Below are 15524 nucleotides of genomic sequence, written 5' to 3' on the forward strand. Positions count from 1 at the left end.
TTTCTTTGCTCTTAGACTTGTAAGCAAGCAGCTACTTTCCAGAAACCAAATTTCAACAAAATCCCTTTTACTATGCAGTACTCGACCCTCTGCTGGCCACTTGTTCATTTGCACCTTATGAACCATTTGCACTTGTTCATTTGCACCTTATGAACCATTTGCACCAACTGAAGTAGATATATAGCAGAAGCTTTCATGAGATGAAGCTCGCTTCATCAGATACTGTCAGAAGGCAGAGTAGATTTGTACCTTATAGACTAACCAGAGAGAGAGAGAGAACAAGCTTTCCTGAACTGAAAGCTTGTGATATATGCATGCATATATACATACTTTGGCTAATCTATAAGGTGCAAAATAACTAGTCAGACACATGAGCATTTACTGTGCAGTAACCAAAATTACTGTGCGGTATGGGCACGGCCATACTGCACAGTAAATATGGCAATTTATGCCAACTTGAGCATAAATTTGATACCTGCCCGAGTAGTTACTACTCAGTAATGCACATGTAGATGCCTTACTGTGCAGTAACACTGTGTATGGACTAACTTGGGACTAACTTTAGTCTCAAGTCAATCCACACACAGTGTTAATGCAACTTGATGCCTGCATGTGTAGACACCGGTGTATTACTACTTACTGTGCAGTAAATTTAAGCCAGCATAAATGCACATGTAGACACGCCCTATAAGGTGTAAATCTGCCCTGTCTACAACTTGATTTCACACTGACGTGGATGGAAAACTACATCTCACCTGCTCGTTTCCAGGTTAGGAGCACATGAGAGAATGACTCAGCGCTGTCTAGAAGTCACGAGCTAAGCAGAGCTTCCTGTCTGAGTCACTAAATAAAGGTTTCTCTGTTATTTCACAGCTTTGTTCATACCACAGGTAAGGTACACCCAGTGCAATATCAATTGTCATGAGAATAAGGCCAGGACTTACCTAAGCAGCAAGGAAACAGATTCCATAACCACATTATTCGTTCTCATAACAACAGGCGAGGGCTTGGCATTTGAGAACTTCTCACTGGAACAGGTTTATGCAAGGCTACTAGCAGGAGACTTATATTCTGGGTTTTCAGTAGATCACAAGCATTCAGGGCAAAGCAAGTGAGAGTTAATGCATATATTTAAAAAGAGAAACTACTTGGTGAATAAACAAGGTGCTACAAGAAATATGCCCTCTGCATTTTAGCAAGACCTTTTCCTTCTCAGCAGGGACTTCAGTTACAGTAAATGACCCTCCCTGACCAGTCATTCTCTGGCACACGCCATCCAATTCATAAACTCAAGTAGCCTCATGTGATTGCAAAGAATATTACTGCAGAAGTTGTGCTTTCCCTTCTGCTTGCCGCACTTAGAAACTGGCTGAGAGGAGATTGAGTGATGAACAGGCTCTCTTCTCAGGGAAGGCTGATCCCAGATAGATTCACACTTTAATCTCTCCAGGGATTTTCTATTTTTGCAGGCCAGCAGTCTTTCCATTGCCTTTCACAGGCTCTGAATCCAGCACATCTATGTTGTGTAGGCTACCCGAGTTTTTAGCACTATCTAAGTAACAAGGGTTGATTCACCTTATATTAAAAAATGATGAAAGGCAGCCAGCTATCTTGGAAAGCAAAGTCCTCTTTGTTAGTGTCTTGGCACGGACAGCCCCTATAACGATAGCAGCAGCAGTAGCACCAGTCAGTTCAACCTGGAATCTGCAAGTGCATTTCAGACCTGGTGAAACAATAGTGGGCTCTGTGGCCTGTCTCCTCCCTGCCTCTCTCAGCTCAGTATAGGGTGATTCCTAAGCTGTGGTCTATTGAGTTCATGGATGTCAGGGTCCATAAGACAATAATCACGGGCTGTGGCTTGAACTGGGTCTTGCACACCTTTACTATTTCAGCTAGAAGCTGGATGATAAGGGCGTGTGATGGCCCATGGGAAGTGTAAAGGGCTAACCATCTGTTGGGCCAAAACTTTGGGGGACCACTGAAAATTTTGGAGTGTCACTAGACTTAAGCAATCTTGACCTCCAAGTTTCTTTGATCCTATAACTAATGCCATTTGTGGCGGTGGCAGATTTCTGTGCTGTAGAAACCTGTTGACTAGGAAGCAGATTGACTTCAGGGACTTCTTCCCTCCAGTTTCAGTATTATTACCTGATTTAAAAGGCTACCTTCATGGCTGATCTGAGCTAAAGGTTACTAGGCCATTACCAGTCCCCAGTTCTATCCAATCATATTCAAGTGTATATCTTAAAATAGGATTGCTATTCTTAAATGACTAGACTCCTACTAGTCACACTAATCACACTCCCTTCCCCTCCCTTTCTGCTCTCTGAGTGTGCGAACTCGCATGCCTGTCCTCTTGCCCTGCCCTACCTTGGGATGAAGAGTCACAATTCTACTCTTAGGCCAGGGCCATACACACACACACACACATATGTGTGTGTGTGTATCTATAGATATCCATAGATATAGATATCTATATATAGATATCCATAGATATAGATATATCATATACTCATAGAAGCCAACCTTTTTGAGCAAGCATGCCACAAATGAGCCCAACCCTCCCAGAGTGCCACTCCAAGATCCTCTCCCTGCCTGATCTGCTGCTCTGGTTTCTGCTTCTTGCCCTGCGCTCCCTGCCCAATCTGCTGCTCTGCTTTCTGCTACCTGCTTTATTTGCTCCTGTGCTACCTGTCCCCTCCATGGTCAGCTGCTTGCCACACAGAGGCTGCCCCATGTTGACCACCCCTGTCATATACTATGCGTCAGCAAGTCCAGCTAGGTTTTCAACCAACTGCCCCAAGAAAAAATAATTACAGGATAGGAAGAATCTCCCTCTGACATCAAATTTAATTCTTTATTTGTACAATGACCCTGTGTGTGTCAGCTTGCAAGTGTCTGCCTTTTCTGTTGTCCTTTTAATGCTGTTAGACTGAAATCCCAAGGAAGAGTTACACAGAGCTAACAGCTGAGGTCCATGAAACCTTGATAATCTTCTAAACACCTGAAATCCCCCTTATGTAGAAAGTCAGCCACCAACCCCAGCTAACCAGCTTGCTTAGTCAAAGGGAAGCTTTTTTATTATTATTTCTCAAATTAAGTAATTTCTTCTCCTTCATGGTCCCATCAATATTTTTATAAAAGGTACAAAACATAGGTGACACATAGGGGAGGTACGGTGACATAGGAGAGGTACAACACATAGGGGAGGTATGGTGACACATAAGGGTGCCCCCCTGAGATTGGTCCTTGCTGGCTGGGGAGTAGGGGCACTGAGAGAAGTGCTGCTGGCACTTCTGGTTTTGCTGCCGGTACTTCTGGGGTGTCCGTCTCCCCGTCCTGGTTGGCAATCAGCTGATGGAGGATCCCCAAGACTCGGGAAGCACCAGTCACCCATGGTACAAAATGTTCCTGACTGTATTTAAAAAAAAAAACAAAAGTCCTGCTCTTAAGCAAGCAGAATGTTTACAAGGGAATAAAAAATATCCGCTGTTGTGACGGCAGCTGCATTTCTCGGGCGCTGTCTCTTTGCATCCAAGGCCTTTGGCACAGCTGCTGTATCCAGCTGGGCATTGGGAGCAACAGTTTTTTCTGCAAGATGGGCCCTTGCCATGTTTGCAATGGCAGGAGCTGGCACATGTACGAAAGATGCCAGGACCACAAGTTCAGTCCTTGGATCTATTGCTCTATTTGTTGCTTTGGCACCTATCAGATGAGAAGGAAGCTCAGAAGCTTTACAAGTAGGTGGGTCTACTGTGTTGGGATACAAATGCAACACCTGTAGCCAGAGTCCGTCAGGAGGTGCTCTACTGGGACATGGGGCAAGGTTCATAGATTCATAGATTGTAGGGCCAGAAGGGACCTCAGGAGATCATCGGGTCCAGCCCCCTGGACCAAGCAGAAAAGATAACTGGGGGTCAGGGGACCCCAGTGAGGTGACCGTCCAGTCTCCTCTTAAAGATTTCTGGGGTAGGCAATTGCACCACCTCTGGAGGGAGCTTATTCCACAGTCTGGACATCCTGACTGTGAAGAAGTTTTTCCTAATATTGAGCCTGAATCGGTCTTCCAGGAGTTTGTGGCCATTACTCCTGGTTTTCCCCTCGGATGCCCTGGTGAACAGTTGATCACTGACCCCTTGCTGTACTCCTCTAGTGTAGCAGTAAGGTGCTGCCAGGTCCCCTCTCAGCTTTCTTTTCTTCAGGCTGAAGAGTCCCAGATCCCTCAGCCTTTCCTCACATGGCTTGCCGTGCAAGACTGATCATACGGGTGGCTCTTCTTTGGACTTTCAAGCTTGTCCATGTCCTTGTTCAAGTGCGGTGCCCAGAACTGGATGCAGTACTCCAGTTGCGGTCTCACCAGTGCCGAGTCGAGGGGAAGAATCACCTCCTTGGCTTTGTTGGAGATGCATTGATTGATGCATGCCAGAGTATTATTTTCCCTACTGGCTACAGCATCGCACTGCCAGTTCATACTCATACTGTGGTCTATTATTACCCCCAGGTCCCTTTCATTCGTGGTGCTAGTCAGTTTGGTGCCACCGAGCCTGTAGGCGGGTCTGCTCGTCCCTAGACGGAGCACTTTACATTTCTCAACGTTAAACTTCATCCAATTCCAATCCACCCAACTTGTCAGCCTGCCTGGGTCTGCCTGTATCGGTAGCCCATCTTCAAACGTGACCACGCTTCCCCATAACTTGGTGTCGTCTGTGAACTTGGCCAGTGAGCTCTTCACCCCCACATCCAAATCATTAATAAAGGTGTTGAAAAGTACTGGACTGAGCACCAACCCCTGCGGGACACCGCTGCCCACTTCTCACCTGGATGGCACAGATCCGTTCACTACAACTCTCTGGGTCCTGACCTGTAGCCAGTTTCTCACCCACTTGACTGTCTCAGAGTCAAGCCCACAATCCTCCAATTTTCTCATGAGGACATTGTGGGATACTAGATCAAAAGCCTTTTGGAAGTCAAGGTATACAATGTGAACCTGCTCTCTCATGTCCAGGTGGAGAGTTACCTGGTCATAGAAGGAGATGAGGTTGGTAAGGCAAGACCTGCCTGCGACAAAGCCATGCTGGCTGTCATTCTCAATCTCAAGTGTATTCAGGTGATACAGCAATGGAAGGAGCGATCCAGTAAGATGCTATCACCCCCAATTTCTCCTAACCAGTAGAGGCTGCTGGGGCCCTCAGCTCCTTACCGGACCGTGTGATCAGCAGACAAGATTTCTCCCATGATCTGCTGAAGATGCTACCGTTTGCTTGAGACCTTAAAGCCTTGTCTCTGATCCATCATCACTACAAATTCCTGAGAAATTATTAACAGGTTTTTGGCATGGCTGCAAAGGAGTGTGCAGAGGGAGAATGCTGAGGGGGGCAGGGCCAAGCCGTGTGATATATGTAGTAATGCTAATGTGTGCAGCAGTACCTGTAGGATTATGTACCTTCACTTTCCATTTCCTTGTTTTCTGGGGGGTTGAGACAGGAATATCAGGTGTATACTTCCCTAATTGTTTCATGGTAATGTCTTTTGCTGTTAGCATTATAAAAAGGGGCTGACATAAACAGAGCAACAGTGGGAAATGCAGAGTAGATCCTGGGACTCTCATAATATGCCATTCCTCCACTCAAATCCCATTTGCCTCTTCAGGCAAATGACTCATGAGACTGCTAGCCTGAGTCAGAGGAATAGGATTTCGCCTCCAACGTTTCTGATGCACGTGGAAATGTCATGCCTCTGGAAAACCATGATGCTGCTGCTTACAGAGAAGACTCATCGAGCCTGATTCTGAGTTCCTTCAACCCAGAGTAAGTCTGGATTCATTTTATTAAAGGCAATGGAGGCTCGCCAAACAGAAACAGCGTGACATCGAAGTTGAGCCCATTGATGTATTGCATAAATAACTGGTTGCATCTCCAGAGGAAAAATAATCTCCTCAGGGCAGTGACTTCTTGGGAAGAACCTTTGTTTTCATTACTCCATATGCTGGTTATTTTAGGATTTCGTTACAAATGGGTTACACACTGGATTCATCTTCTGCAGAATTTGAATGATAAAAAAATCAAACTTTTTGAGTTCATATAAACAAAAACAAAATCAACCAATGGGGAAGGGAGATGGACATGTCATTTTAACACTAATGAAGCATCTGTGTAGCCCATGGAGATGGGTCCTCTAGCCTGTGGGGCTTCTCATGGGCTGAGTGACTCACCTCCATGGGCAGGATGCGGTCTGGGGGATTTTTTGCCCGTTATCCACTGCTGAAACTGAGTTTTTTCAGTTGGTGTTCATGACTCAGGTCATTGGCAGCAAAAAGGGAGGGGTGAACAACATTGGCATTTAACCCCTGGGTTTTGGAGATGGCTCCAGCAGCGGTGGCTGTTAATGCTACCACTACTCCTTGTACTGCCAGAGGTAGGTTGTTAGGCCTCTGGGGCTAAATGACTGCGAATGATCGATTTGTCGTAGGAGTCATTCATGGCAGCAACAAGGCCAAGATCACATGGGTCTTAGAGAATGACCTCTCCACCAAGTGCATGATGGGTCCTCAGGGCAGGGTTGAGGTCCACTGGCAAAGTTAAAGTGGTTGAAGTCTCCACCGCCTCCCTACTGTCTCTTTTCCATGGCAAGAGTTTCCAGGGCTGGCAGTCTTGCACGTCACTTAAACATACAACATGCTTGCACCAATGTTTGTTTCAGTTGTGATGTAGCCCATAGATTATTAAATGCAGCTACTGCTGCTGCAACACCTGACCTACTGAGAGTGAGTTTGTCAGCTTGCCTTTTCAATAAATGAGAAATCACTTGTTAAGGGTTACTGTTATTTCTTGCCTGCACAGCTCTGACTTGCCAGTAGAGGTGTGAGTAGGAGCTGGAGCATCTGAGCTGTATCCCTGTTCAGTGAGGAGGGGAGGGAGGCAGATAAAGTGCTTCCTGGCATGCTGGAGGACTACAAGTTGTTCCTTTGATCACCATGGAGCAGACTAAAGTTACCCTAACAAAAGCTAGGTAGCACAGTGCAAAGTTAGTCCTCTCCTGAAATGGCATAATTTTGAGATGCTCAGAAGACACTTAAGATGCAAGTGTCCACGTGTTAAAGCTGTTCAGCTTGCACTAAGTCATTTTCATGTGGTCAAAGTTCAGTGTGTAACTTCACCCTAAGATTACGAGATCCTCAGCAAATGCATTTCATCCTGGAAAGGGTAAGACCGCAAGATCCTGATACAAACACATGACTAAGCCGTGATTCCATTTCCCTCCATTAAGATATTAAATACAACAGAAACAAATAAAGATTCCCTCCATTGCAACAGCAGATCTGGAAAGGCAAAGCCAGTAACAATGGGGCACAGCCAAACATCTATATAATCAAAGAATAGGATACATTAATTAAGGCTGACCTAATTACCCCTAGCCCCTAATTACCCAGCTATTAATTATGACATCAATAATAATTAACACATTAGGAATGCACATCCAACATGTGTATTAAAACATGGTGTTACTTAACATCTGCTTTCTACTTACGGTTGGATGAAAAGAAGTTTTTGTCATATTCCTTTCTTTCTGAAGTCTTTGGAATGGAAATTGCGTAAAATTGCATGGAAGAAATGTCCCTTCAAAGCTGCTTAGTAATAAATTAGGCATGAAAGAGTTTACGTGAAGCAACAGCACACGCAACATCACTGAAAGGGTATCTCATTTTGCTCTTTAGGCATCATTGGGTGCATCTACATGAGACTTTTTACATGTGCCGTACTGCTCAGTAATTACTCCTGAGTAAATTTGCTACTTGTATTTACAGGTTGCAGATTTAGTCATGATTGAAGCAAATTACTGCACAGTAGCATCACCATCTACACATGCAGATGCTTACTGTGCAGTAATTTGCTTCAATCATGAGTAAATTTGCTACCTGTAAATACAAGTAGCAAATTTACTCAGGAGTAATTACTGAGCAGTAGAGCACATGTAGATGGCCAATTGGGAGCAAATGTGCTTCCGGGCAGCAGAGGGTGGGAGACTGCTGCCAGGGTGGGCTCTGCTACTGGAGCCCAGCCAGGGACAATGTCCCCCTGCCCCAGCAGCAGGGAGCTCCCAGCATCAACTCTGTGATTGCAGAGCTGGGGCTGCAAGATTTGAATCTCCCAGCCCCAGCTGTGCATTGCAGAGTGGGGTCTGGGAGTTCCCTGCTACCCGGACAGGGGGACATTGTCCTTGCCTGGGCTCCAGCAGCAGAGCCCTCCCTGGCAGCAGGCAGCTCCTGGGGGCAGAGAGTAAGCCTGAAATTGCACAACCAAGGTGGATGTTCCTTCATTACCTGGTTCTACAGAAACTCCACGCCCAGACCTTCCTTGACTGTGTGCATCATGTGACAAACTCTCATATGATCAGAACAACCTGGCAGGGGCAGATCATTCACAAAGGTCAGGGCAGTGTCTTTTTGGAGCTTCCAAAGGCATGGAGAAATTTACCTCTTCGTAGCAGTCTTGCACAGTGCAAAGTTCAGGTAAACACACCATCCTTTTGTATTTGATTTATCTGAATGTTGAGATAATATTTATCTCTGTGCCTGCAACATGCCATCTTGAACTTTCATCTCCTGTCATTTCATAAACACAAGGTGGGGCGTGCTTAGGATCCCAAGGGGTGACCACGCAAGGGGAAAAAAATGGGTTCTGTAAGATCTGCTGGGGTTTCAGTAGAAGGCGCTCTTCATAGTCAACCAATGCCTCAGGTGATGCTAAACAAGGTGCTGTAGCCAGTGTCATCTTTTCAAGATGAAATTTCAAATAATGTGCAATGCTTAAAAAACTCCAAGCCCTTTTTCAATGATTCCTGGTAATGAAGATCAGCCTACAGTTGATATGGGATGCTGTTTCTTCCTGTGCTCTTCGTCATGGTGGTTGGGCAATGTTACTGGGCAATGTTCAGCAACTGTTATGTCCCATGCTAGGGAGGATTGCATTTCAAGAGGGGTGGGGATTTGTAGGGATTCCTATAAGCATAGGTTGTAGGACAGAGGTGGGCAATTATTTTGGGCAGAGGGCCACTTACTGAGTTTTGGCAAGCCATCGAGGGCCGCATGACAGGCAGCCAGGGCAGATGAATATTAATTTTCTAAATTTTTTAGGGGCCCCGCGGGCTGGATAGAATGGCCTAGCAGGTCACGTCCAACCCCCGGGCCACATTTTGCCCACCCCTGTTGTAGAAGGTTTTGGGTGCAAGCTACTGTACACATGCCCATCGTCAGAAGAATCCTCCATATCAACAACAACCAAATCTTCCCATCCTGAGGCGTGTGATGAAGCAAGGAGTGAGGTAACCAGATGGCTGGTCTTGTGACCACAGCTCAGACAGGACCTAATTTAAATGGGAGTGTCATTTCCTCCTTCCCTTTCTATTTATATTTTCCCTGCATGCTGTACTATTGTCTTTCATAACAGAGCCACATTCCCATCTCCCAATCCATCCCAGCTCTCCACCACCAGGGGTGCTGAGTTTGGTCTTAGCTCTAGCACCCACCTGCTCCCATAGCTTTTATTGGATCATGGTGCACTACCTACAGAGTCTGCTTCTGTTGGCGGTGCCTTTCAGGTTTTATTGGGAGAGCTTTGGAAATGTACCTAGTATTCATAGCCCCCAGGCCTGAAAAACGGTACGTCCGCATGTTAAAGTGACTCATCCTTGAGATTAGTGACCACATTGTGTGTAACCAGAAAGGAATCCCTGGTATGGATTAGTGACAGGGGGGTTAATAGTGTTAGCGAGACTGGGGCACACTTGGCCCTCTTTAAACCTGGACCTTTGATGGTCAGAGAAGCAAACTGTTTATGTCCTAATTCTTCAATCTATCCCTCTTCAGCAAAATACTTCAATTGAAGTCCCATTGACTTTGGCCCTGATTCAGGGAAAGACACAAGCCGGTACCTTCAATTTTATTCATTTGTTCAAAGATAGGTGAGTGCGGAGGAACCACGCTGAGTCAATGCCATTAATGAGGCTTCGGGACATGCCTATGTGCTTGGCGTAACAGGGTTGGATTTCACCCAATGCCCCAAAGCTCTGCTGGATGGAGGCGTTAGGCCGGGGTATGTTTATACTCGGGTCTATCAGGTCTTGGAGTCATTTTTGTTTGCTAGATTCAATTTCTTTCATTTGCATGTGTGGCCAGAGATAGGGCTTGTGGGAACCCCCCCCCCCCCAATGCATTCCATTATTAATGTATTAAAGATGAGAAGAAAAAGATCCAACATACCATCACTCCCCACAACACCAACTGCCCCACTCAGGCTAAGCTGAATTTGCTAACAAATACATTTTTGTATGGGCTTAGCTCTAACTTTAACCAGCTTAGATTTAAAACTCAGCCTCCTAGCCTTGGATAGTCATAAGGTAGGGCAGAGTGGCACCGGTTCAGAGAGGCACGGCCTTTCATAGGCATGGCCTACTTTGTCAGATGCTTGCTTGAGGGGATCACTTGCACCCCAACCTGCACCCAAAGTAAAAGCTCTCTGAACGGCCACTCTGCCCTACCTTCTGCCTGGCTTTACACTAACATGGTTTTTCCACCACTGAGGTTTTGAATTGAAAAGCTAACAATCTTCTTTACAGCTGTGTTTGAAACCTGGTAATAAGAAGGGGCTGGAAGGGAAATACTGACTCAGGTGATACAAAGGTCTCCTTGTAATGGATGTTTCTCCTTTTAATAAGGATTAAGCTCTATGACTATGTGTAATGTGTTTCTTCTGCTGAGACCTTGGCATCTCACAATTTCACATGACTGGAATGCAGAGTTTAAAACTAATAACAATAATATTTTCGCATTTATAGTCTCCCTTTCATCCATGGATCTCAAAGTGCTTGGCTGTTAATAAAGGCCAAATTAAACATCCTGCCCCTGCCTAAAATGTTTTTGTCTGCTTTTGTTTCAAGTGACATATAAACTAGTCTGACAAAAAGAAAACGGGAAAGAAATTTTACCTACGTTACTTTGCTCATTTGTCTGCACTTTCACTTAAATGTTCTTTTCCAGGTCTTCAATGGAGCCGTTTGTAGTGTATAAAGCTAACCCCACTGCAGGTCTTTCAAGACTGGGGTTTTTGACTATGCCCTAAGGATGAAGTTCACCCCAACTCAGAAGGCCGAAGCAAGGCAAAAGTGCGGTTTACGTCCGTCATAGACCTGTACCAATAACAAGAAAAACTGGATGTGGTGAAACACACTGTTAGAAACACATCTCCAACAGGAAAAGGTGGTGGTTGAAATCACAAATAGAAGCAAAAGGAATCAGGGGTGGGTACGTGACCTGAAACTACGGGGAATGAAAGATGGTCGGAGAAAGCGATTGCATTTCAGTGAAAAGTTGCCCTTCTCTTTCTGATCCACTCTACTTTTAACTCGACGGACCAGTTCTTAAATTGGCAATGTCCCTTGATGGGTTGGGCACACAGCCAGGCATGGCATCAGCCAGAAGTCTGACAAATTCAGGCTTTGGAGCCACTTCCTCTGTCCATCTAGCAGTGTTGCCAAACCTCTGTGGGGAAACAACTCACAGATGAGACCCATGTGTTCACACCTGGAGGCCAAAATTAAGAGAACGTCAGCTGCTCTCGGCTAGCATGGCAGTGAGTGAGGTGAGAAAGGCAGTGTCTCAGGTGGCAAGGGACTTCAGGCTGTGTAGGCCCTTGAAGATCAGTATTAGTTGGCATTGGTGAGAAAAGGAAATGATAGTTACTGTGTTCCTCTAGCTTCCTGAGACCTCAAAGGACTGTACACATGAATGAACTGACAAGAGTAGGAGCAACGGCCGCACGCTACAAAGGAAGAAATTTAGGTTGGAGATTAGAAGGAACTTTCTAACTATGAGGGTGGTCAAGCATTGGACCAGGCTGCCTAGGGAAACTGTGGGATCTCCATCCTTTGAAGTTATCAAGAGCACGTTGGACAGATACTTGGTTGGGATGGTTTCGTCAAGCATCATCCTGCCTTGAGCAGAGGTGTGGATTAGATGACCTCATGAGGTCCCTTCCAGCCCTACATTCCTACAGTCCTATGAACCATGAGACCCCCTAATGAGGTCAGAATTATCATCCTTTAAAAAAAATGGGTAAAACAACCACAGGGAGTATAGGTATCCAGGTTATAGCCGTATTGGTCTAAAGGAAAAAGCAATCGGGACTCATAGTAGAGATGATATCAAATTGTAGCCAAAATGAAATATTCATATTTTCCCGAGCAGGAAGCAACTGTGACCACCTGAAACCTGAGATCCTGCTCCTGCCTTTGTCTCAAGGTAATTTGCATCATCACAGATCCTCACAGGAGGTGAGAGGCTCCATACCAGCTCTGAGCTGACTGCCCAGAGGAGTTTTCCCTCCATTGACTCCTCTGTGAAATCCTATGAAATATGAACTTTCATTTCTACCCAGGAGAACTTTTGCAATCTTTTCTCCAATCCCTGATGAAGGATGTTTGTGCCCAAAAGCTTGCAATTAAAGAATTTTTTTTTTTTTTTTTGCAAAAATCTTGCTGGTCTAATAAAAGATATCATCTCTACTATGAGTCCTGATTGCCGCAGGGAGTATAAGCGTTTCCCCCAGGTCATGGTGAAATGACTTGATAGAGTCAGTCTCTCGTCTCCTAGTTTCATAGTTGGAAGGGACCTTACAGATCATCTGGTCCAGCCCCCCTGCATTTGGGCAGGAAAGACTGCTGGGATCAGATGACCCCAGCAAGATGGGCATCAAAATGTTCTTTGAAGATGACCAGGGTCTTGCAATGTAACTGCTATTAAAAATATCCTCTTTCTGTTCTATGAGCTGGATTAACTAGTGCTATGTCACTCATGATATGGTTATAGAATAACACTTAAACAGCCATTTTTATCAGAATTTCACAAACTCCTTTGCCAAGGAGAGTAATATATCATTAGCCCTACTTTACACATGGGGAAACCGAGGCAGAGAGACGTGAAGTGTCTTAACCAAAGCAATGAAATCTTGAGTCAGAGGCAGATCTATGGGTGGAACTCAGATTCTCCAATCCCAACCCTGTGCCCTATTTGCTGAAGCACACCACTCCTCAGATCAGAAAAAAAGGCTGATCTAGCAAACGGCAATGTCATGCACCAGAGCTACATGAAAGATCAGAGGGCAACTCCTGCTAATCTTATCACACCTCTGCCAGCCATCCAAAAAAAATGCAGCTTGCCCAATACACTCCCTGAAATACTGTGCAGGTGATAAACTGACACATTCCAGGTGTTAGGCTTCTCCAGTGGAAAGTTAAGCAAGAAAATTAGGCATTCAGGTTTGTTCACTCCCATGGCTCCGGAGTCAAGTTATTTGACACATCTGTAATTATGACATGCTCCCACCAGCTGGAAGGAGGTACCTTTACAGCTTAGCAACGCTTGTAGTTCAAGGGTACTGCCTGCTTGGGAGAAGCATTTACTGCCTGCATTCCTGTTTCTAGGTCACAAGCAAGGTGATTATTTCAGAGCTGAGATTTGCAAAGCCATCACTGGAATTTGCTTTCCTTTCTGTGAAACCTCATTGGGTTTTTTTGCAGAATCAAATTTCAGGGAGTTTTCAGATAAGAGTCCCAAATTACACAAACTCCCACCAAACAATGATAGGGGATGGATAAAGGGCTCCAGCTGTCGTCATTTGATATCAATCTTGGGGTTTTTTGCCCAGTCTTTGGTAAAAGGAGTTTCTTATTTGTTTATGCTTCTGCCTCCCTGTTGAACTGAGCTTGCCTTAACCAGAAGCGCAGGCAACAAATACCAGAGCTGGTTTCGTATTTAATCCCCATGCCAAAGTGTTTCTGGATTCCAAAGCCAACACCCATGCCTGACATGTGGTTTTTCTTCAACTATTTCTCAGCATTTTCTCCAAAACTTCCCACTGCCTCAAATCCATTGGTTGCACAGAGAACTGGAAGGAGACAGGAGTCTGGTCTTTTAGCCATTCCCACATGAGAGAAAGCTTTCTTCCAAGTCCCCTAAAACAGATGTCGAGGAAGAGTTTGTAGAGTTTAGGGGGTTTTCCTGAACGTGAGCCATATGCAGGACTGTAGCCTTTTGTTTTGTTCATAATCTGATCCTAATTCCTAGTGACAACTGCACTACCCATAAGCATTAAATGAACACAAATATATTCCAGTCCATTGGTCACTTGTGCAGCAATGATGTTCATGTCGACACCTCACCTGTACAATGATCCTTTTTGCTGATGGCTCACTAGGGTCACCTGCTACTATTCATGCTCTCTATGTAGGCAACTGGAATAATACTTCTCAGATACTTTTATAAGTGCAATCTGGATACCCAAGTCCACAAACAGCTGAAGTTAAAAACCACAGCATTGCCCCAGTATTTGGCACTGTGAAAAGTGAAAAGCAGTGGCATGAAGTTTTAATCGATCTGCCCTATCTATAACAGTGGCTGTTGCTTTCTGAACTGACTGAAGTAACCACATTACCTTCAGGGTCAACCTCAGATATAGCAGAGTAGTATAGTCTACTCATGGGTTGTCATGGCTATGTGGGTAGGGTCCAGCTTGTTGGACAGGTCCATGGGGTGAAGCCATGCCTGAACACTGCTGCAGCCTGAGAGTAGAAATGAACATAGAAAAACGCCAAGGTAAGACGCATCCTTCCAAAGGGAGAGAATAAATGTTTCCTATGAAGGGCTGTCAAGAAAGTCATCTTGCAGGTAAAATGATACCAGAAACTGGAGGCTGACTTGGTTTCCCATGCCTCAAGTTAGGGCTTCCAAAGGCCAGGTTCTAAATTCTCTCTCTTAGGCTCTGTCTATTCTCCAGTTTCGCCAGAAAAGCAATTTTGGCTCGGTGGTATGATAAGATAATGCCCTCAAGCTGGCATGGATAGCCCCATGTCTTAAATACAGCTACTGTAGTAGAAAACAGCCCCTGCTGACTGAGCGTCTGTCATTCAGGGGGGGCAATGCAATTCAACACGCATGAAAAGCCCTTGTGCCATCATATAGTGCATCTCCAAGGAGGGGCTCTTCCACCATAATTTAGGATGCACAACTATAGTGGTAGGAAGGCCTTCATATGTAGACTGACCTTTCCACTAGTATAAATCCAGGGTTATGCCATTAATTTCAGCCAAAATCTTTCCAATTCTCACTGGGGGGGAATTGAGAGTAGAAGTTGAACCAGAGGGAAATAAACGCTTGTACCAACACCTTCCATATTTCAGTGTTGGTCTAAGGACATAGACAGACAAGTTTGTTTGTGTAAATCCAATATTTTTTTTTTTATTAGACCATGCCAAAATCCAACTATTTGAGTTGGTCTAAAAAAAGATATTGGATTTACCCAAAGAACCTTGATCCAACTATTTGAGTTGGGCCAAAAAAAATATATTGGATTTACCCGAAGAACCTCTGCCTATGTACCAACACCTGTCACATGTCCTTGTTGTTGGTTTTTGCATTTAAACACATGAAATGTTTCTGATCAGATAACCGATGAGCCAATGAACACATTCCT

Source organism: Alligator sinensis, unplaced genomic scaffold (genome assembly GCF_000455745.1).
Source record: "Alligator sinensis unplaced genomic scaffold, ASM45574v1 scaffold268_1, whole genome shotgun sequence".
NCBI classification, from domain to species: domain Eukaryota; kingdom Metazoa; phylum Chordata; order Crocodylia; family Alligatoridae; genus Alligator; species Alligator sinensis.